Genomic DNA, 22220 nt, shown 5'->3' on the forward strand with positions numbered 1-22220 from the left:
TGGTTCGGTGTTTTTAACAACATGGTTCAGTGTTTTTAAAACATGGTGGTGAGGTGTTTTTAATAACATGGTGAGGTGTTTTGAATTACGTGACGTTGAGGTGTTTTGAATTACGTGACGGTGAGGTGTTTTTAATAACATGGTGAAATGTTTTGAATAACATGCTGGTGAAGTGTTTTTAATAACATGGTGAGGTTTTTTTAAAATGTGGTTCTGTGTTTTTAATAACGTGGTAAGGTGTTTTTTATAACATGGTGGTGAGGTGTTTTTAATAACATGGTGAGGTGTTTTGAATTACGTGACGGTGAGGTGTTTTGAATTACGTGACGGTGAGGTGTTTTTAATAACATGGTGAAATGTTTTGAATAACGTGCTGGTGAAGTGTTTTTAATAACATGGTGAAGTGTTTTTAAAAATGTGGTTCTGTGTTTTTAATAACGTGTTGAGTTGTTTTTTTTATAACATGGTGGTGAGGTGTTTTTAATAACATGGTGAGGTGTTTTGAATTACATGATGGTGAGGTGTTTTGAATTATGTGATGGTGAGGTGTTTTTAATAACATGGTGGTTCGGTGTTTTCAATAATGTGGTGGGAAGTGTTTTGAATAAAATGGTGGTGAGGTGTTTTTAATCACACTGTGAAATGTTTTGAATAAGGTGCTGGTGATGTGTTTTTAATAGCGTGGTGAGGTGTTTTTTAAAATGTGGTTCAGTGTTTTCAATAATGTGGTGAGGTTTTTTTTAATAACGTGGTGCGGTGTTTTTAATAACATGGTGGTGAGTTGTTCTTCGATCCTCGTGGAGGATCTCTAAGTCTTATTCACGTTATTGTTCTTGTGGACTTTTTTATTTCACAGCCAACAGTTTTCATTGAAACTTCCTGAAACTTGGCGTATATATGTAAAAATACCCTGTACAGACAGCAATGATCTCCAATTTTGAAAATTCCTCCGAGAAAAAAAGTTATGACGTCAAAATATCTCCGCTGATGGCAATCGCCTAAAAAATTATCTCCGAAACTAGGCAAGCTTTTTGAATTCTGTTTGTGGGCATCGAACAGGGCATTAGCAGAGATTAATTACCGCACATATGATACATCAGTATGATGTCATATCAAATTTTAAGATGTCATTGCTATTTTTTTGACATTTTTGTCTTGCCAAAACGAAGTTTTTGCAAGATATGTTAGTCAGCTTGTATGTTTTTTTTTTGTTTTGTTTGTCTGTTATCACGTATAAGAAATTCTGCAGAGCACAGTTATCATTGGAAATTTTTGTAACTTCGTATTTCAGAGGCCTATAGAGGTCCCTTTCAGTGCACAAAATTTTGAAGGTCAAGGTCAAGGTCACTTTGTCACAAATCAGGGGAGTCGACGAAACCCTTATTTTTTGAGTAATTTTGATCGGATCGTCTTCAAACTTCATGGGAACATAGTTCATGGTCTGGCGCTCAGCTGATTAATTTTTGGTGGCGATTAACCTTGACCTTCATATGTTTTTGTTTTTTTTTTGGTCTGTAATCACGCATAAATCACTCTGCAGAGCACAGTTATCATTGGAAATTTTTGTAACTTCACATATCAGAGGCCTATAGAGGTCCCTTTCACTGCATAAAATTTTGAAGGTCAAAGGTCAAGGTCACTTTGTCGCAAATCAGGTGAGTCGACGAAACCCTTATTTTTTGAGTAATTTTGATCGGATCATCTTCAAACTTCATGGGAATATAGTTCATGGTCTGGCGCTCAGCTGATTAATTTTTGGTGGCGATTGGCCTTGACCTTCATGGTTAGCGCCTAAGGTCAAACATATTTGACCCCAAGGTCAAATTTTCAAGTTTTAGGAACCATATCGTGTAGTACCTCAAATTGCACACCTCGATGAGTGCTTTCTCAATATGTCAAGCTTGAGACATTATGATGTCATTTGGTGACGTTATGAGGCAAAAGCATATTTTTCATGGTTACTCTGTAGAACGATTCTCATCGGAATTTCTCGTAGGCAGATATTCCTCAAGGAGTCGCTCCTGGTGGATAGCAGCTCTGTTCACCTCAGTGTGACCTTAAAGAAGTCACATGTGGTCACCTTTTGGCAAGATACGGGTCACCCTGCAGGTGACATTGGTTTATAGTTTATTTGTTTTTTGTTTCATTTGTTTCACAGCCGACAGTTTTCATCGAAACTTCCTGAAACTCGGCATATATATGTAAAAATACCCTGCACAGAAAGTACCCATCTCCGATTTTGAATATTCCTCCTAGAAAAAAAATGTTATGACGTCAAAATATCTCCGCTAATGGAAATCGCCAAAAATTATATCAAACTAGACAAGCTTTTTGAATTCTGTTTGCAGCAATCGAACAGAGCATGAGCAGAGATTAATTAGCGCACATATGATACATCACTATGACGTCATATCAATTTTATGACGTCATTCCTATTTTTTGAGATTTTCTGTTTCACAACCCAGAGTTTTCATTGGACCTTCGTGAAACTTGCCATGTATATGCAGAAAGCCGACGCGCAGGCAGCAACCATCTCCGATTTTGGAAATTCTTCCAAGAAAAAAAGTTAACGTCATAATATCGCCACTAATGGAAATCGCCTCGACCATATCTCCGAAACTAGGCAAGCTGTTTGAATTTTGTTTGTGGGAATCAAGCCGGGCATTAGCACAGATAATTTATCGCAAACCTGGTACATCACAATGACGTCATATTCGTTTTTATGACGTCATCATTAAGAGGAAGAGGATCTTAGCTCATTCGAGCTTGTTAATAACATGGTGGTGAGATGTTTTTAATAATGTAGTGAGGTGTTTTTAATAACGTGGTGAGGTGTTTTATGAAATGTGGTTATGTGTTTTGAATTATATGGCGGTGAGTTGTTTTGAATTACATGACAGTGAGGTGTTTTGAATTACGTGATGGTGAGGTATTTTTAATAACGTGGGGCGGTGTTTTTAATCATGTGGAGATGAGGTGTTTTAATAGCGCAGCAGTGAGGTGTTTTTCATAATGTTGAAGTGAGGTGTTTTTAATAATGTGGTTAGGTATTTTTAATAATGTGGTGAGGTGTTTTTAATCACGCGGAGGTGAGGTGTTTTAATAATGCAGCGAGGTGTTTTTACGAATGTGGTGAGGTGTTTTTAATAATGTGGAAGTGAGGTATTTTGATTTACGTGATGGTGACGCGTTTTGAATTACGTGACAGTGAGGTGTTTTTAATAATGTGGAAGTGAGGTATTTTGATTTACGTGATGGTGACGTGTTTTGAATTACGTGACGGTGAGGTGTTTTTAATAACACGGTGAAATGATTTGAATAATGTGCTGGTGAAGTGTTTTTAATAACATGGTGAGGTGTTTTTCAAAATGTGGTTCGGTGTTTTCAATAATGTGGTGAGGTTTTTTCATAACATGGTGGTGAGGTGGTGAGGTGGTGTTGAATAACGTGCTGGTGGAGTGTTTTTAATAACATGGTGAAGTGTTTTTTAAAATGTGGTTAGTTGTTTTTCTTAACATGGTTGTGAGGTGTTTTTAATAACACGGTGAGGTGTTTTTTAATATGTGGTTCGGTGTTTTTAATCATGTGGTGGTTAGGTGTTTTTAATAACATGGTGAAGTGTTTTTTTAAAATGTGGTTAGTTGTTTTTCATAACATGGTTGTGAGGTGTTTTTAATAACATGGTGAGGTGTTTTTTAATATGTGGTTCGGTGTTTTTAATCATGTGGTGGTTAGGTGTTTTTAATAACATGGTGAAATGTTTTGAATAACGTGCTGGTGAAGTGTTTTTAATCACATGGTGAGGTGTTTTTTAATATGTGGTTAGGTGTTTTTAATAATGTGGTGGTGAGGTGTTTTTAATAACATGGTGTTAGGTGTTTTTCATAACATGGTGAAATGTTTTGAATAACGTACTGGTGAAGTGTTTTTAATAATGTGGCAATGAGGTATTTTTAGTGACATGGTGAGGTGTTTTTAATAACATACTGAGGTGTTTTTAGTAACATAATGAGGTGTTTTTAATAACATGGTGAGGTGTTTTTTATAATGTTGTTAGGTGTTTTTAAGAATGTGATGAGGTGTTTTTAATAACGACGCAGTGAGGTGTTTTTTATAATGTGGCGATAAGGTGTTTTAATAACGTTGCGTTTATCCCACTGTCAAGATACGTCGTGAGGCGAGTGTGCAGAGCCAATCCATGCCAGTACGTGTGTGTGTGTGTATGTTTTTTGGTATATATATATATATATATATATATATATATATATATATATATATATATATATATGTACATTGTGGCAGTGAATATGAATGACATGCTGAAGTATATTTTTATTTTTCAAAAAATATGGAATTATCAAGAGATTAAAAAAGATTCTACAACTCGAAAATGGAAACAGTTAAGTTAAAACTTTTCCATGCAAATAATATATAGTTGTTAGACAATATAAAAGTTTGTCTGTCTTGGACTATAGTGAGTATCTCATTTGTAGAACATGTTGAACAACACTCTTATTCTTCAGACATCTGGAATTAAAGTAAAATTGGTAATTCCAGCACAGATCACGGCATGTGTTTTGAATAATCTCTGTGATGTATGGTAATGGAACCCAATGGACATTCACACCTCCGTATGCTGTGGGAAGGAAAGAGCAGAGAATTCTCGAGACATGAATTAATGCTTAATCAGCAAATAGCAGCACACAGCTATGTGGACGTTAAAAGCAATTGAGAGAGGATGGTGTATAAAAGTGGCAGCAGAGCGTTTTTAGCCTCAACATCATCTCAAAAGCCTAACATATACGGCTTTGGACGACCAAAGGAGGAGTTGAAGGCAACTCGAGGCTTCCTCGTGACAACTTCATTATAGTTGAGTGCAAGCGTTCGCTTTTGGACATGATCTCATCAAAGCCACGCTTTTTTGGGCTTTCAGCACATGCCAGGGAGCGTCCTCGACGCCTATTTGCAGTGAATTTTATCACCTTTATTTAAAGACTTATTTGGACCCCCCATGCTTGTTTGCAAAGATCACAGTACTCTTCCTAAAGGCACTGCCTAATTAGGATAAACAAACCTGAGCTGGATTGAACACTAATTGCGTAAACTGCATGAGTGATCTTTGTGTGAACAAATAAAGCCAAAATCACAACTCTTGTCACAATGGTAGGCAATGGCAACAAGCATGTGAAACCTGAAAATGAAGATCAGATGCAGTCAGCAAGGCACAGGTGGATGATGGGAGGAAATTGCAGTTCTTGTTTATCCAATATAATCATATATATGTGTATATATATATATATATATATATATATATATATATATATATATATATATATATATATATATATATATATATATATATATATATATATATATATATATATATATATATATATATATATATATATATATATATATATATATATATATATATATATATATATATATATATATATATATATATATCTGATTATAAACAATGGTCCAAAATGATGTGCAAGTATTACTACAATATTTTTTTTTATTGTTGGTCGATTTTTTTGAATTTTTTTTGTTGAATAATAAACAAGATTCGTTAAATTTTTGTTTATTACAGCGATAAAATTATCCATCAAGAAACAAATAGCAATATTTTGAGTAGTTGAAGTTCTCAATCCAAGCACCGTGCCTCTGGATGACATGAACACTGAAGTTGTCGATGACTCGGTTGAGAACTGGAGCTGGTATGTGTCTAATTTCCTGTTTGATGTTATTTTTCAACTCCTGCAGTGTACAGTGTGTGTGGGTTGTTTTTGTAGACTTTAGCTTTGAGGGACCCCCATAGGTAGTTATTGGTAGGAGACAATTCTGGGGAGGAGGGAGATCATGGGTTTTCCATCGTGAAATGAGTCGATCACCTGGGAAATATCGTCTAAAACTCAAGAGCACTATTAGATGTAACCATCTTGCTGGAAGATGACTGAATTCATCGTGATGTCTTTCTTCTTTCTCAATGCCAAAATAAATCTTCTCTGCAGCATGTCCACGTATCTACCTGTATTGACGGTCATTGTTTTTATGGGTTCGTTCCCAAATAAGAAAGGTTCTATGATGCTGTGACGTCCAATAGCATACCAAACCATTTTGCTACAGAAACTGGTTATAAAGGCGCTGTCACACCTTGACAATTTAGCCAGCAATGGCAACGTATAAAAATGTATGTAAAACGTTGGCGTACGCTGAAATTTTGATGTTTTTTTTTAAGTTTTGGTCGTATTCATAACGTGTTGGTCATATGCATAACATATTGGTAATGGGCACAGAACGTTTCGTTGTCTTATAGATAACTTATACCAACGAATGCTTAGCCTGTTGGTGGTGTTCACAAGCTATGCCCAATGATAGTTTAACTTAGGCATAGCGCACTGCACGTATCGCCGACGAACTAGTGGCGTAGCCTGTTAAAAAGCTGTCGCACACCGATTTAAATCATAACCGCCTGAGATTGGAAGTGTCAACATCGTAGTCACACCTTGACGATTTAGCCGGCGTATACCGACCTATGAAAAATGTGTCTAAAACGCTGGCACACGTCGAATACGGTATGGGTAAGTTGTGTATACGTTAAGAGCACGCTGAAAAACGTTGAAGTCCGCTGTCATATTTCGTGGTACGTTTAGTACGTCGTGAAATTTCAAGCATGCTGAAAATTTTACGATGTACTCACCGTATGGTTCACACGTTCCGTTAGTTCAGGAACTAAGAATAACACATGAGCAAACTGAAGAGGAAATTGGACGTGACGTAACGGCACGTGACGAAATATCGGAAGTTATTGTTGTTTTTTTTATTTTTTTAAACGCTGCCAATACGCCATTATACGGTAGCTGTAAATTAGAAACACGTTCAGTAAGTTCTGTGGTCGTCCAGAAGACGTCAATCAAATACGTCTACATACGTCAATATGCGTTGGAGGTACGTTACACATAGGTTCAAAGCACGTTACTCATAGGTTAGAAATAAGTTTTGGGTATGCTAAACATTACCTCGACGTGTTTCGACTTGTGAGTAACTTACAAGTAACGTGCCTCGACATGTGTCAACGATCGCATATCGTGCCTCGACGTGTGTGCAATGATCGTGTAACATGCCTACAACACGTTACTCATAGGTTATAAATAAGTTTCGGGTACGCTAATCATTACCTCGACGTATTTCGACTTATGAGTAACTTACAAGGAACTTGTGTCGACGTGAGTCAACGATCGCATAATGTGCCTACAACGAATGGCCAGCGTATGCGTAACGTGCGAGTCATACGCTGGCATACGTCGTAAAAATTTCAAGCATGCTAAAATTTTAGGACAACCGCAAATTACAACCATGAAAGCCAGCGTACTACGGCATATGGCAGTGTTTTTCAGCATGCTCTTAACATATACAAACTTACCTATTACGAATTCGACGTGTGCCGGCGTTTTAGCCCAATTTTGCATACATCAGGCATACGTTGGCTAAATCGTCAAGGTGTGACAGGGCCTTATCATATGTTCGTGCGGTTGATCTTCTGTCCAACATCGCATGTTCTGTTTGCCCATGTCGCAGCTGAGATGGCAGTGGGCTTAAGAAGAGATCACTAAAGAAGATGTTGTCCAGAAAATCCTGGTCTTTTTCATTCCGCAGGGCAATGGCAGTGCACAATTCGAAACTCTCCCTCTTATTGTTTCTGTTTATGTACCTCTCCCTCTTATTTCCTCTCTCTCTCTCTCTCTCTCTCTCTCTCTCTCTCTCTCTCTCTCTCTCTCTCTCTCTCTCTCTCTCTCTCTCTCTCTCTCTCACTATCTCGTCTCACACCACACGTAATTACACGTACTTTTACTTAATACAGACTGTAGTTTGACACTATCTTTTCCCACATACACATAAGGCATTCAAGATATTAAGTGCAGTTACATCACCTCAAACTCCCCCGCTCAAAGGAGATTCCTTATCCTGCAACCTTCAACCATCAACCCCATTTTAAGCCTTCTTGATGGATATCACATGCCCGGGCGATGTTTGGTCAGCATTGACCTGAGAGAAATTGGCTCCATTCGCTTCTCCGTAATCGTTCTTGCATGTCTCAAACCAGCCATATGCTAGCTCACCTTAAGTGGTGGCAAGCGAGGTCTGACTCTTATGAGAGCCAGAAGCCCTGACTGAGAGGACTCGCTGCAGAAACTCGAATGGGCGGGGCTCGGGAGGAGGAACGCCAATCTGCGTGCAGGCCCCGCCCAATGAAGCACATTCTCGAAGCTTCCAATCCTCACGAATTGCCATCATGAGCGAGGAGCCAAGGCTGCGAGGGGCAGGCGGAGCCAAGATGATTAATCGGACTGAAACCAAGCTGCACCACAGACACATCTGGTAGGATCGCACACTCAGGCTATCCCCTTTCACATCTTTTCTGCTGCACGTTTCTCAGTTTCCCTTTTCGAATACACTTGCTACACACACACACACACCCACATGCACGTCACTCTTCTCCATGCACCCGAGACACCTCACAGTCTTTCTTCCCACTTCTCTCCCTCAGTGATGAATGCAGTTGTGATTGTTGTGCCCAAGTACTGTGTTAGTGGTAGGTAAGGCACTTGTTAAGTTTGCTTTGTGTCTCTTTTTCTCTTTCTCTGATCTCATTGCTGTACAAATTATTCAACCCTCAAAGGTCCCCATGCCATTAACATCCTTACATTCCCTCCCCCCTCTTTTTCCTGCTCCTCACTTGTGTAAATAAACATGTTCTTGTTGAATCTATTTCCGATCTGTCCATGTCCATCATTTCCACCATTGGTCCATCACTGTCCGCATGTAGATAGCTTGGTAGGTTGAGATTCCCAACGGTTCCGTTTGCAGGGTCCGGCGTTTGTGCTAGCAGTACAGCTCTGACGCATTCAAGATCCCTAGATCAGATAAGTAGTACATTCGCTGAAGGTGCGTTCCCTGGTCGGGAGGCCACGGGACCCCAGTTAAACGGATGTTAGACGGCCGGACACTGGGACTCGTGGTCGCTCAATTGGCGTTCGCAATTGTGTCATAGTCATTGTAACCCACCGTGGGGTAAAGTTATTCGCTCCCGGTGGTCTCAGATCTGAGTGAATTCGAGAGAAACTGGGGATTTCCCCCTCGTAATCGGCTCAACCCGCTAGACCGCAACAATATATATATATATATATATATATATATATATATATATATATATATATATATATATATATATATATATATATATATATATATATATATATATATATATATATATATATATATATATATTCCACCATTGGTCCAGCACTGCCCGCATGTAGATAGCTTGGTAGGTTGAGATTCCCAACGGTTCAGTTTGCGGGGTCTGGCATGCGCTAGCAGTATATATAAATGTGTATATAGAAAAAACATATATATGTATATCTATGTATAATATATATATATATATATATATATATATATATATATATATATATATATATATATATATATATATATATATACATATATATATGTGTGTACAGTACACATAAAGACAAACTGTGTATCATCCTCGAGTCCTTCTGAAGAGATGTAAAGTCATTCGCTATCCCATAAGTAATCCAGACTCGTCAAGGTGCAGAGAATACCTGCCTTTTTGATGTTGTATGAATTGCTTAACCATGCATCAAACTCTCTCGAAATGCATGATCTAATGATTTTTTTCGTTTATTATGAAGAATTGATTGGATATTTGTTATGGGCAGCGAATACACAGACTCTCTCGACTCTGCAGTACTTCATTAATATCACCAATTAATCCCATCTTCTTGTTTGGTCACCATGAACAGGACATACTGTACATTAGCTGAAGTCTTTCATGAATCGGTTGGCCAGGCCTAACATTTGACTGAAGCTGTTTAGAGCAGGAATTTGGATTTAGGACAGAGGTGCACTGATAATTCGCCTACTCTTCTCAAAAAAACCCATCGTGGGACATTAAACTTCCATCAAGCCATTGTAGTAGATTGGATACCAGGCTTATCAGCCATATGAGAGATGGCATACTATTTGACGCACTACCCTTCTTGTGAAGTACCAATCTGATCGTTTATTGTAGGGCCGAGAATGAAACCCAGACCGGAGAGATGTTTGGGTAGGTGAATAACTCTGCACCATCCTGCTGGCTGCACACGCTGTAGCTTCTGAGAACAGATTACGGTAAGTGAAAAAGTATGTACTAAACTTCATCAAAAAGGCATGAGTGATGTGTTAAGGGAAATGAGTTATAGATGCTAAGTTAATATGAGGAAAAAACTGTGAACGTGGTGAACATGATAGGCCAAACAAACTCTACCGCTGCATTATTCATGGATAGACTGGAAAACATTTGCACTTACTTTACCATGGCAATATCGTTTTGTTCCTGTTTCCAGCTCCAGCCTGTCTGGAATACACTGACCGAAGGATCAACACAGGCTGCCTGCATTTCAACAATTAGACATATATTTTAAGGGTGATTCAGTATGTTGACTGGGGAAAGTCTACTTAGTAACCTGAAGCTTCAGGATTAGCCTTGCTGAGGGCCCCCAGAGATTATCCAAGTTGAGTGAAAAACTAATGGACAATGAAGTTCTTAAAGCTCATTCAAAATGACACATTATTATTCATAATTGCCACTTTTTTTTCTTAAATTGCTAAAAAAAAAAAGGGATGTCTTTACTCACACTAAGATTTTTGAAATTTAGGAAGTAAATTTTATTGCTTCTGCTTTTGAGCACCACAGAGTTCCTTTCGGATGAGAATTCCAGCTGCCCTGTTCCAACCAGTCCGGATGAAGAGCTGGCCACCTGCCCTTGAATCGGCTTTCCCGTGAAAGGGCATTGGAAACACGTACAAAGGCGAAAGGGCTTGGTGTGGGAACCTCAGCTACAACACGGCATGACAGTGCCCCGGTTGTCCGTGCCCTTGGCATCTTTTTGGGCCATTGGAGCCTTTGGTCACAGACCGTGGGTCAGTATGGGGCCGCTGTGCTCATAACGCTTCTGTTTAATAAGTACGGGGACACAGTGCACAGCCTGATGTCCCTTCATGCATTGCTTGAGTTTGCTTTCCTGAGAGCGTGGTGTTCACACACAAAGACTCATCTCCGGGTCACTGCACTAATCACATTCTTCACGCTTGTATGATGACAGAAAAGAAGGAGGGTAATATAAGAGAGAAGGGGAGAGGTGAAAAAGGAGTTAGAAAAGGACGAGTATTGTAAATCCGGGAGCAATAAAAGGCAATAAGGAGATGTGGAGGGTAAGGGTTGAAATGGGATTGAGTTAAAGGTGATGAATGATAGGTGAGGGCTTTAAAAAAACAGATTTGCGCACACCAGTAGCGAGCAGAAACTGACTGTCAAGTGTTGTGCTATTTGAATACAATATGTGAAGATGTAAGAGTGCTCCATATAATTTCTCTGGACCAGATATTTATTATGTACATAGATATAGCAGCCATTTTGGCCCCTCTCGACACACCATGTACGCTTCCTGCTCAAGTTAATGGATGGCTCTTTACACAGCTATGAAAGTACAAACTGCAATAGTGAATAGTTAGCTCAATATATCCAGTGTATGATGGTATTTTGAACCAGTTGAGTAAACTGACTTTAATGACTGAGTACACTAAAAGGAAGTGTACTTCAATAGGTGAAAGCAGCAGGTATGTTAGCTCAATGAAGGCAATGGTGAATACCTGTAGTTATCTGATCTTGGAAGTACAACCACTGATGCTGTGTTCTTTTATACAAGATCTAGGCTCATGGAGAGAGAGAGAGAGAGAGAGAGAGAGAGAGAGAGAGAGAGAGAGAGAGAGAGAGAGAGAGAGAGAGAGAGAGAGAGAGAGAGAGAGAGAGAGAGAGAGAGAGAGAGAGAGAGAGAGAGAGAGAGAGAGAGAGAGAGAGAGAGAGAGAGAGAGAGAGAGAGAGAGAGAGAGAGAGAGAGAGAGAGAGAGAGAGAGAGAGAGAGAGAGAGAGAGAGAGAGAGAGAGAGAGAGAGAGAGAGAGAGAGAGAGAGAGAGAGAGAGAGAGAGAGAGAGAGAGAGAGAGAGAGAGAGAGAGAGAGAGAGAGAGAGAGAGAGAGAGAGAGAGAGAGAGAGAGAGAGAGAGAGAGAGAGAGAGAGAGAGAGAGAGAGAGAGAGAGAGAGAGAGAGAGAGAGAGAGAGAGAGAGAGAGAGAGAGAGAGAGAGAGAGAGAGAGAGAGAGAGAGAGAGAGAGAGAGAGAGAGAGAGAGAGAGAGAGAGAGAGAGAGAGAGAGAGAGAGAGAGAGAGAGAGAGAGAGAGAGAGAGAGAGAGAGAGAGAGAGAGAGAGAGAGAGAGAGAGAGAGAGAGAGAGAGAGAGAGAGAGAGAGAGAGAGAGAGAGAGAGAGAGAGAGAGAGAGAGAGAGAGAGAGAGAGAGAGAGAGAGAGAGAGAGAGAGAGAGAGAGAGAGAGAGAGAGAGAGAGAGAGAGAGAGAGAGAGAGAGAGAGAGAGAGAGAGAGAGAGAGAGAGAGAGAGAGAGAGAGAGAGAGAGAGAGAGAGAGAGAGAGAGAGAGAGAGAGAGAGAGAGAGAGAGAGAGAGAGAGAGAGAGAGAGAGAGAGAGAGAGAGAGAGAGAGAGAGAGAGAGAGAGAGAGAGAGAGAGAGAGAGAGAGAGAGAGAGAGTAAAAAGGCAATGAAATTACAGTGGGACAAAACAAGCAATGGAAGGAATGAAGCAGGAAAGAGGATGGAAGGAAACACAGTATCCTGAAAGTAAAAAGGTTGGATTAAGTTGGGATAATGAGGGTAAGAAATATCGTGGGTAGGGATGAGGGATGGCATTCGATGGTACACCATCTGTTTCAATCCTCAGAGGGAAGAGTGTTATTTCACCACCTCCAGAATACATTTACACAAACAAGAATAACGATTAGGAACCAAAGAGTGGTGTGCAATCGGCCTGGATTTTGTTTTGGACTCCGTGTTAACACCGAACATTTTATTTTGGCTCCTTATTAATGCTGAAGGAATGTTTACCAACAAGCTCCAGCTCAGATGTGAAGATGGATGGGATGTTAAAGCCTGCACTCATCTTTGGTAACAGCAGAGCAGACATCATTTGTCCACACAGCTCAAACAAATCTTTGGCAGGAAAAGTCCCAGCCTACAGGGAGGAGGAGGAGCACTACTCCATTAAACAAAGGCCTTATGGGTTGTAAGGAAGTGAAGACTGCCAAAGGAAAGAACCTGGTGAAGTGTACCCAATTTGAATCTCACCATTTAAGTGAATTTGAAGATGTTGCGTACCCAGGCGAGAACATGCTTGATGTTGCATCCCAAGAGCTTAAGTGACTACACTTCCTTATGAGAGGTTCGTTGTAAAAGGAGATAGGTAGTCTTTGAGGCTGATGTGAAGTTTAGACCACTTCCTTGTAAATCTATTGTTATCATGTGTGCAGAAGCACCAACCCAATCTCATATCTTTCCTTCTAACAACCTTCTGCACCTTCTCAGGTGCAAAAGACACAACATCCAGTAGCAGTTGGGTATGACAGGGAAGGATGGGTACCGAAAGTGAGGGGTTGGGGACAAAATATTAGGAAGCAAACACAGAATTGAGGCATTCAGCCTTCTCACGAGCAGAGTCAGCTGTGATGCCATTTGAAGTAAGGGAAGGGATGGAAGGAGAGCATACATCACAGACAGATTTAATAGTGCACCACCAGATTTTAGAGGATGCAGTCAAGTTTGAAAGTTCATTTTTGAGGTTGGATAAATGTTGTTTTCTGGCACTCTTGAGAGTGGACACATACCTGTTGCGGACTTTTAGGAATGCACTGCCATTGCCTTCAGTCGGATTTGCCTTCCAGGAAGAGAAAGCAAGTTGCTTCAGAGCAACTTCCTCGCCACAGGATTCAGTGTACCATGGGTGGGAAGAGGGGTAGGTTAATTGAAGATGAGATGGGATAATATGTGTACAGGAGAGAGCAGGTTTCTGTTGAAGATTTCCCAGGCTGAGTTAACATTAGGGGCAGTAGATATGACAGACCAGTCCTGAAGAGAGATGGCTGCTTGCAGTCCCTGCCAATCTGCCTGAGTGAAATGCCAGTCACCGCCATTAGAGCATCTCTCAGAATAGCCAGAGAGATGTTGACTTTCGGAAGAGCAGGAGAAATTTGCAGGAAAGTTCGTGAATCACCAAGTCCAGAAGGGTGGATTTGTCATTGGGAGAAATCCAGGTTAGAAAGTTCCCAGATTGAGTCAGTCCCATTGAGTCACAGACGTCCTTTGCTGAAGTGCCATGGTTGTTGAGAGAGGTCCAACTCCCAGCCAATTTGCATGGTGACAGCTGACTCTGCGACTGGACCAGACCGCATCAGCTCACATGTCCTAAAAAGCTGCTTTTCTGGTCTTACACATCCTCTCTCTGCCCTTTTCACCCTCTCATTTGCCCTAGGTCATCTTCCATTTGCTTTGAAATCTAAAAATATCACTGCATTACATAAAAAGATGCAAAAACTGACCCCCTCAATGACAGACCCATCAGCTTACTTCCAATCATCAGCAGGGTCATGGAGTCCATCATTGCAGTTGATATGAAATCTTCCTTTTTGTCCAACAACCTCATAAATTTGGTTTCAGACCAGGTCACTCCACCTGGGACATGCTGCTTCTACTCACCCAACTATGGATGAAGGTCCTCAATGTCAGACTTCTCTCTGTCGATGCTGCAGTTCCTCAAAGCAATTTCCTCCTCATCTTCATCAATAATTTATCTGGAAAATATCTGCCTGCTTATATCGTGGCTGATGATTCCATCATCTACCAAAGCATCTGCCATCCTTCAAATAGGCATGCAGCATTGTCTTGCCTCTGTGCAGACCTTGATAGAATTAGGAGCTGGTCCAACAGTTGGAATATGTCTTTCAACCTTGACAAATCCCACACACTCACCCTGTCTCTGAAAAGACCATCTGGTGAACCCTCCCATTTACTTTCCTAAAGAAACCGCTTGAAAAATTCCACCCACTCAAACTTTTGGGCCTCACAATCAGTCATAATTATTCTCGGACAAAGCATTTATCCAAGTTGGCCTCAAAAATAGCCTGCAGACTGGGTATCCTCTGCCATGCAAAGTCTCCTTGGCAAAGCTGAACATTTTATCAGCTTATCAGACCTTCATCAAAGCACAATGGAGTACTGCTCTCCCCTTTGAGCTGTTGCCACTGCCTCACATGTTGCACGTCTTCATGTTATGGAAACCAAGGTCCTCAAAATCATTGGAATCTCAGATGATGAGGCTTAGTCTCTGGGTATATTACGCTATTACAGGTTGGGGCCTCTTTGTCTTCCACTGCCTTATTTCTGGTCTTGCGATCTCTGTACTTTTCTTGCTGTGCCCCCACTCTCCCAGGTTTCTGCAGGGTGCACACGGTCTGCTAGTAACCCATTTCTGATGAAACTCCCAAAATCCAGGCTCACTGCTCACCTCCACTCATTTTTCCTCATTTCTCTCACCTGTGGAATCAACTTTCTCAGTCTGTCCAATTCCATTCCTTCCTCTAAGGCTTCAACATGGCTGTTCACCTCCAACTCAGGTCATCCCCCATCCATACTCATGATCTTTTCTACCTTCATTAACCCTTCCGAACCCATCCCTCCCTTTCAAGGTAATTGTGCCCCCACCCCCGCTTTCCCTCACCCTCTTTTACATTTGTTGTTCCGTTTCTGTTTCATCCGCGGTTGCTTGCCTCCTCTTCTTCTTGTGATTGAGCTTGTTCACCCTCTGTGTCCACCTCCCATTCCTTTGATTTCATTCTTCCCCATACCTATTCTTCCTCTATGTGTACCTCTATCCTTAATCTGTTGGTGTGTCATCCCCCCCCCCCAACCCACCTTTTCCACCATGCTTCTGCTCTGTTATCTGGTGGTCTGTTCTGTGTTGTAGCTCTTACACGAGCCTCGACGTTGTATCCCCCCCAAAACCTGCTAACAATTACATTGTTACTAAAGTAGCAGATTGTCGCTGTTTTTTTTCTTTCAGTTTATCTCCTTGTCACTTCATTATTCAGTGAGTTTCAAAGAAAATAAAAATACAACTCAAATTATTTCATTTGATCGCAAAATCAGTTAGATTCCTGAACCAAATGTGGACATAATACTGGAATACAATATTATTGCACACAGACTTTCATTATCTTTAGTCTCGATGATTTCAACTGCTGACCAAGATTACTTGAAGCATGTAATTTTTTTGTATCGGGGGGGGGGGGGCTTTTTGTATGAGAAAACAACTAATTTGGCCGAGGCCGAGTGAGGCGAGGTCGAGGCCATTTATTCCTGCTAGGTGAAACACCCTGCAACCCATGCCTGCAGAAAGCAGACTATTTGGAATGCTGGCCACATTTTCCATTTAATCATCATGTAACTTTGTTAACAAAAAAATTATCCATGGGTAGGCGCTACGATTTTGAAAGTTTTGTATAAATCGCTCAAGCGGTTGCAGTGAAAACAAATTTAAAAACAAGTAAAATTGAAAAAGCAGGGCTGGAAATTTTTTTGGGCCTCAGCTAACATTCCACAACATACTCAAGGATGGTTGTGGATGCCTATTATTAGTTGTCTCCACCACATGGTTGATGGTTGTGGACAGTTACCATTAACGTGGGTGGAGGTTATGTTTTTGCCCCTGTCTGGCTGTTCGTTTGCTGTGAGCACTTGGATATATCAAAAGGTTGTACAATGTAGACGGCTTCGAACAAAATTTGTTGGGCAGGTTGACGTGTGACAACAACAAATTGATTATATGTTGGTGCAGATCAGAATCCGGATGTGAAGATTTTTTATGTGATTCTTCACCATTGAGTGATCTGGCCAAAAAACGATATCTAGCGCGATATCTATCTATAATTCCCGCAATCTCTGTGTGTGTCTGTCTGTCTATCTGTCTGTCTGTATGCGACCACCATTTCTCGATGACCGCCGGTCCGATCTGATGGAAACTTGCCAGGAATATTGCCGGGGCCCCGCGGATGTGCCTTTTCAAGGTTTGATATCAATCGGACGAGCGGTTCCCAAGTTACGGCCATTTATCTGTCGACCAATGACAAGACACGGTGCTATGACATCATGAATGACGTCACAATGAATGTTTACTTATTTATTTTTGCACGATTGACGTCAATTCTTCTTCTTCTTCATTTGGTATGACGTCACAGTCGACGCTGGGGACCCACGGATGTGCCTTTTCAAGGTTTGATATCAATCGGACGAGCGGTTCCTAAGTTACGGCCATTTATCTGTCAACCAATGACAAGACACGGTGCTATGACATCACAAATGATGTCACAATTAATGTTTATTTATTTATTTTCATTTATTTATTTTATAATATTTATTTCTTTATTTGTTTATTTATCTATGACCCAAGGTTTGAATTTTCCCAAGGGAAAGAGCTGTTTCCCAAGGTTTGAATTCATTGTTGTGCTTGGTAGACATTTGTGAATACATTTACAGAGGGGCGAGAGGAGGAGGGGGGGAGAGGAGGGGGAGAGAGGAGAGGTGAGAGAGGGGGTGAGAGAGAGGGGGGCATCACAATTCAAGAGAGGGGGAGAGACGAGGTGCGAGAGGGGGGGGGAGAGTTATATAGATTATCTATCTATAATTATAGATAGGCGAGAGAGAGGGGGCGTCACAATTCAAGAGGAGAAGAGAGGAGGGGTGAGAGAGAGAGAGAGAGAGGTCACAATTCTATCTATAATTATAGATATCTCCCCCTCTCTTATAGATAGGCTCTCACAATTATATCTGTAATTATAGATGTCTCCCCCTCTCTCTCTCTCGCCGTGTCACTCGCCCGCACCTACGGGCCTGCACTAGTATCAAAAATTTGGAAAGGATTTGGACAAAACTTGGTGCACAGGTTGGATATCTGACGAAGAAGAATTGATTCAATTTTGGTGAATATGTGAATCCGGATCCGGATACAAGAGTTTTTTAATTTTTATAAGTGAGTCTTCACCATTGAGAAATCGGGCCAGAAACGATATATAGTGCGATATCTCAAAAAGTGGTGGACGGATTTGTACGAAACTTGGTGGATGAGTTGGGTCGTTTACAAGAACAAGCCGATTCGATTTTGGTTAAGGTCTGGATGCAAATCCAGCCTATCGGTGGAATAGAAACCGTAAACTGTTCATCCTGGCAGAGGTATGCTCTCTACCGAGTGACTTTCTCATTCCTTACATGGTAGTTATATGTAAAATGCAGGTGAGCAATTTACTTTTCAAATAAACGTTTATTCATTCTTCATCAAAACACAAACATTTGCAAAAATCCACAGGAAAGTCTTTAAAAGTATTTTTTAGTATTATTATTATTTTTGTCAGTGATAAAGGCTGAGTTTGATTAAAATGACAGTTCGTTTCACATCTCCCAGACAGAGCAGCACTCATGTATAAGCAGTTTGTGTTTCAAACCCCCATGGACTCAGGTTTCTGAAAGCGTTGGTGGGAGAATGATACAGATCGTCAATACTCCCAGTTGATTAACAAAGGAAGCACGGTACGTTACAAAGTTTATTGTTTTTGCACGTCATGGACAATTTCCTCTCATTATAACTACTCCCGTGACGTTTGTTATAAATTCGTTATACCAGTTCTATATTTTTGTTGGAAGAGAGTTGTATTCTATTTGACGTTTCTGTTTTTGTAATGTTGAGCACAGAAGAGCTGAGATGGCAAAAAGGAAGCTGCAAGGAAATACTGGGGTGAGTTGCTATCTGTATTTTCTCAAGCAGACATCCAGTGACTTGCTAAATACGTGATAGGAGCGCTCAAAGCAACTTTGAGGAGTATATGAACTTGCAATGGCATAAAAAAAACGAATTATGACTATTTGTTCAAGGCTCGTGAGCAAATTTTATCAACAAGGTTCATCAGTCATTAACATCTATCTGATCGAGCGAACTCGGGTACTCCTCTCGATTACTTGCTACTCAGTTTTACTTGAGTCGCTACACTCGTGGTCATAACTCCTGCTCATGAGGTTGGACAGGTTAGTTATGCCAAAACTTGGTGGATGCGTTGGGTAGGTAACAAGAACAAGCCGATTAGATATTGGTTCAGGTCCAAATGCAGATCTGGCCTATCAGTGGGATACAAAACATAACCTGTTCAGCCTGGCGGAGGTACAGTATGTGCTCTACCGAGTGCCATTCTTGTTGTATCTGTATGCACTCCATAATTTTCTTTGCACCACTGAATTTGTCGCCATGTTCTCTTATGTAGATATCTTATGTAGCGTTTGGAGTCATCTGTGTGAAAGAGGCCACCATTGCAGCGCGTCATTCTTCAAACGTTCTTTTCCAATTTGTCGACGCTTTCTCCTTGATGAACCCCCACAAAAAGTTAGATGGAATCGTTATATCAGGACTACGTGTGGTGACCATGGTAGAGGAGCTGGTGATGTTTTCATAGTTGAGGGAATGCTTCATTTAGATAGTCCCGAACATGAAATGCAAAATGCATGGGTGCGTCATCTTGTTGAAACCAGAAACTTTCAGCTATTCTCGCAGTAACAAGTCATGGTACCAGCCTGTTTCTTAACATGTGTTCATAAGCTGTGCCATTTACTCGTCCATCAAAAAAAGTTGGACCAAATAAATGTCTTGAGGTCATTCCTGTCCATATCATCACGTGTGGAGGCTGATGTGCTCCAATTCCAATGTGAAATGTGGATTTTCCTTAAAATAGAACACCACATTTCATGCCTGTGAACTTTGACAGATAGCACATTCATCCGAAAACAACATCTTTCCTTGAGACAGGGTAGTCAGGAAGGTGTCAAGCAAGACCGCATGATGTACATCACCGATCCGTGTCAGCATCACTCGGTGAATTCACCAATCGTGGAGGCCAAGGTTTCAACTGAAGATATTTTTCATGTGAGTTTGTATAGTGGTCCATGGTATGCCAAGTTCACTGGTTCACTTTCTTCTTGACTTTCTCGGCGACCGGTCAACTGACGCCAACATAGCAGGGCATGTGTTTCTTCTTGTTACCAGTCGTCCACTGTGCTTCTTGTCCTTCACACTTGCTGTTTCAAAAGCCCGTTTTTCCAAATTCAACAACGTCTGCTTTTGTAGAGAAGGTTTTCCAAAGCGTTCTGTGAAAACTGTCCTAACTTGAGCAATTGGTTGGCTGTGTGTGTCCTTTCATGCACCCAATCACAAGAAACCAACCTCTCCGTCACTGGAACAACTTGTGTCCGCCATGCTGTCTGACTTCCTACTGACTCCTACATCATTAATTCAGTGTTGTCGCATACCACAGTGGGGAAGGACAAAGGGGAAGGGACTGAGCGAGATGCTAGAAATTTATCAGGGGTACAGTGACTTTCAGGCCACCCTTATTATGTTGATGATCAATGTTAATGATCCAGAAACCCGACTGCACTCTTAAGGTTTAGTGAAAGCAACAAGAACCTTGATTGGAAAACCATATTCCAAGATGGATGTCATGAAATCTTTCTAGTTTACTAGATGACCTGTGAACCCGTTGGGTTCCCGTTGTGACAGCGGTTGATAAAAAAAAATCATTTCAAAAAAACAAACAAACAAACAAAAAAAGATAGCTCCAGCGAACTATATCACTGAGGTTGTTTGCATTGATCAAATAATCCCGAAGAGGACTTGACTAAATCGGGAATTGATTTTTTTTAAATAATATTTTTCGTTGCCCGATTTCAACGAAATTTGATATTGCACACCGCAGGAGAATGGTGAGTAAGGTGGCCCTAAAACTTTTGCGCTATCCGGTACCGTTTTGGCTGTATTTTGGGAACATACATACATACATACATACATACATACATACATACATACATACATGATGAGAGTTTTAGTAATATATAGATGGATTTGAAGGTATGATGTGCAAATCGAGAAGCAAGCTTGATGAAGAATGCTGAAGTGACAGCTGCCTTTGTAGCCAAAATTATGGATTTGAAGTGTCCAGGACATGTCATAATTATTGACTATACTGAACAATAAAAGTGTCGAAATTCACTTTGAGAGTGACCAGAAAAATATACGATTGCGTTGTCCATGTTACTTGAATGAACAAACCTTTCCCCATTTCTGGTTGCACGGATTTCATATACGGACCTGCTTCATTCCTGAAAAGCTGAGTTATATCGGTCAGATTATTGAGTGTCCACCTGTTGTAACTGTCATTTCCACTATTGTCAAACCAAGTCCTTGAGAGTTCACTGCTGTTTGTGTTTTCACAAGGCCTAAAGAGTATTGATTAGTTCCTCCTTTGGTTTATCAGTTTCCATCTCTGCTCCCAAAAGACTGGTGTTGGTTTAGCAGTTAGGGTGGCTAGCTTGGGAACTTATGCTTCAGTCACATTTGGCTCGGCGGCCGTAGGGTCTAAAAAATCCACGGCCACTAGCAATTATATGGCGGCCGCAATATTTCCACGGTCACACAATGTAGCAGTCACATATGTTTTTATTTTTTGGGTAGCCGCACGGGGTATTTAGAAATTGTGGAGACCGAAAACGTGGGGTTGCCGTACGGTCTTTGATTTGATGTCGCACGGTGACCTTAGGGCGTCCCTGCGGCGGCCATAGAATTTTCAAGGCAGACCCAAGGTAGCCTCAAGGTGCCCGCAAGGCAACCGTAGGGGGGCCCTAAGGCGAACGTGGAAATAGTGCGGCTGCCGTAATTTTTTGGTGGTTGGCAAAATTCATTTTTCATTGATAAGAGCCTACGGAAAACGCACGAATAACGCAAGCCCACCGTACGCCCTACGTACAGTCGACGTGGAACACATCTACGTCATGGCTATGGCTTGTCGAATTGCTACGGCCAACCTTGAAATGAAAAAAGTTATAACTCCGCGCTTTAATTCCACGGATACCCCTACGGCCTGTAAAAGATAGCCACACGGCTTAGGGCCACCCTGAGGCCACCTCAGAAACTCTGCGGCCGCCGCATGTTTCTGTCAATTCAAGGGGGGGGGTATGGCCACCATATCCTAGCCGTAGAGCAAATGTGACTCATGCTTTAGGGTCCTGAGTTTGAGCCCCTGTCAGCCATTGAAAAAACACCAGGTGAGGTTAACTCACCCTTTCATCCTTCTGGGGTTTGAAAAATGAGCACCAGTGTACGTAATAAGGGCATTGCATCAGTGGCATAGCTGTGCCCTCAGCCAATGATGCAACT

General features: G+C 41.1%; 1 protein-coding gene across 1 annotated transcript in view; it reads left to right on the forward strand.

Annotated features, from left to right (window-relative positions):
- The first annotated feature begins 18513 nt into the window (after positions 1-18513).
- LOC147017499 (A disintegrin and metalloproteinase with thrombospondin motifs 18-like) overlaps positions 18514-22220 on the forward strand; it is a 181984-nt gene continuing 178277 nt past the window's right edge. The window contains exons 1-2 of the mRNA XM_085847208.1: positions 18514-18553; positions 18716-18758. The gene's annotated coding sequence lies outside the window, so the exon portion shown is untranslated. The remainder of the gene's footprint in view (positions 18554-18715; positions 18759-22220) is intronic.

The sequence above is a fragment of the Eptatretus burgeri genome, chromosome 11 (assembly GCF_056783735.1).
Source record: "Eptatretus burgeri isolate ZD-2024b chromosome 11, Ebu_testis_v1, whole genome shotgun sequence".
Lineage (NCBI taxonomy): Eukaryota > Metazoa > Chordata > Myxini > Myxiniformes > Myxinidae > Eptatretus > Eptatretus burgeri.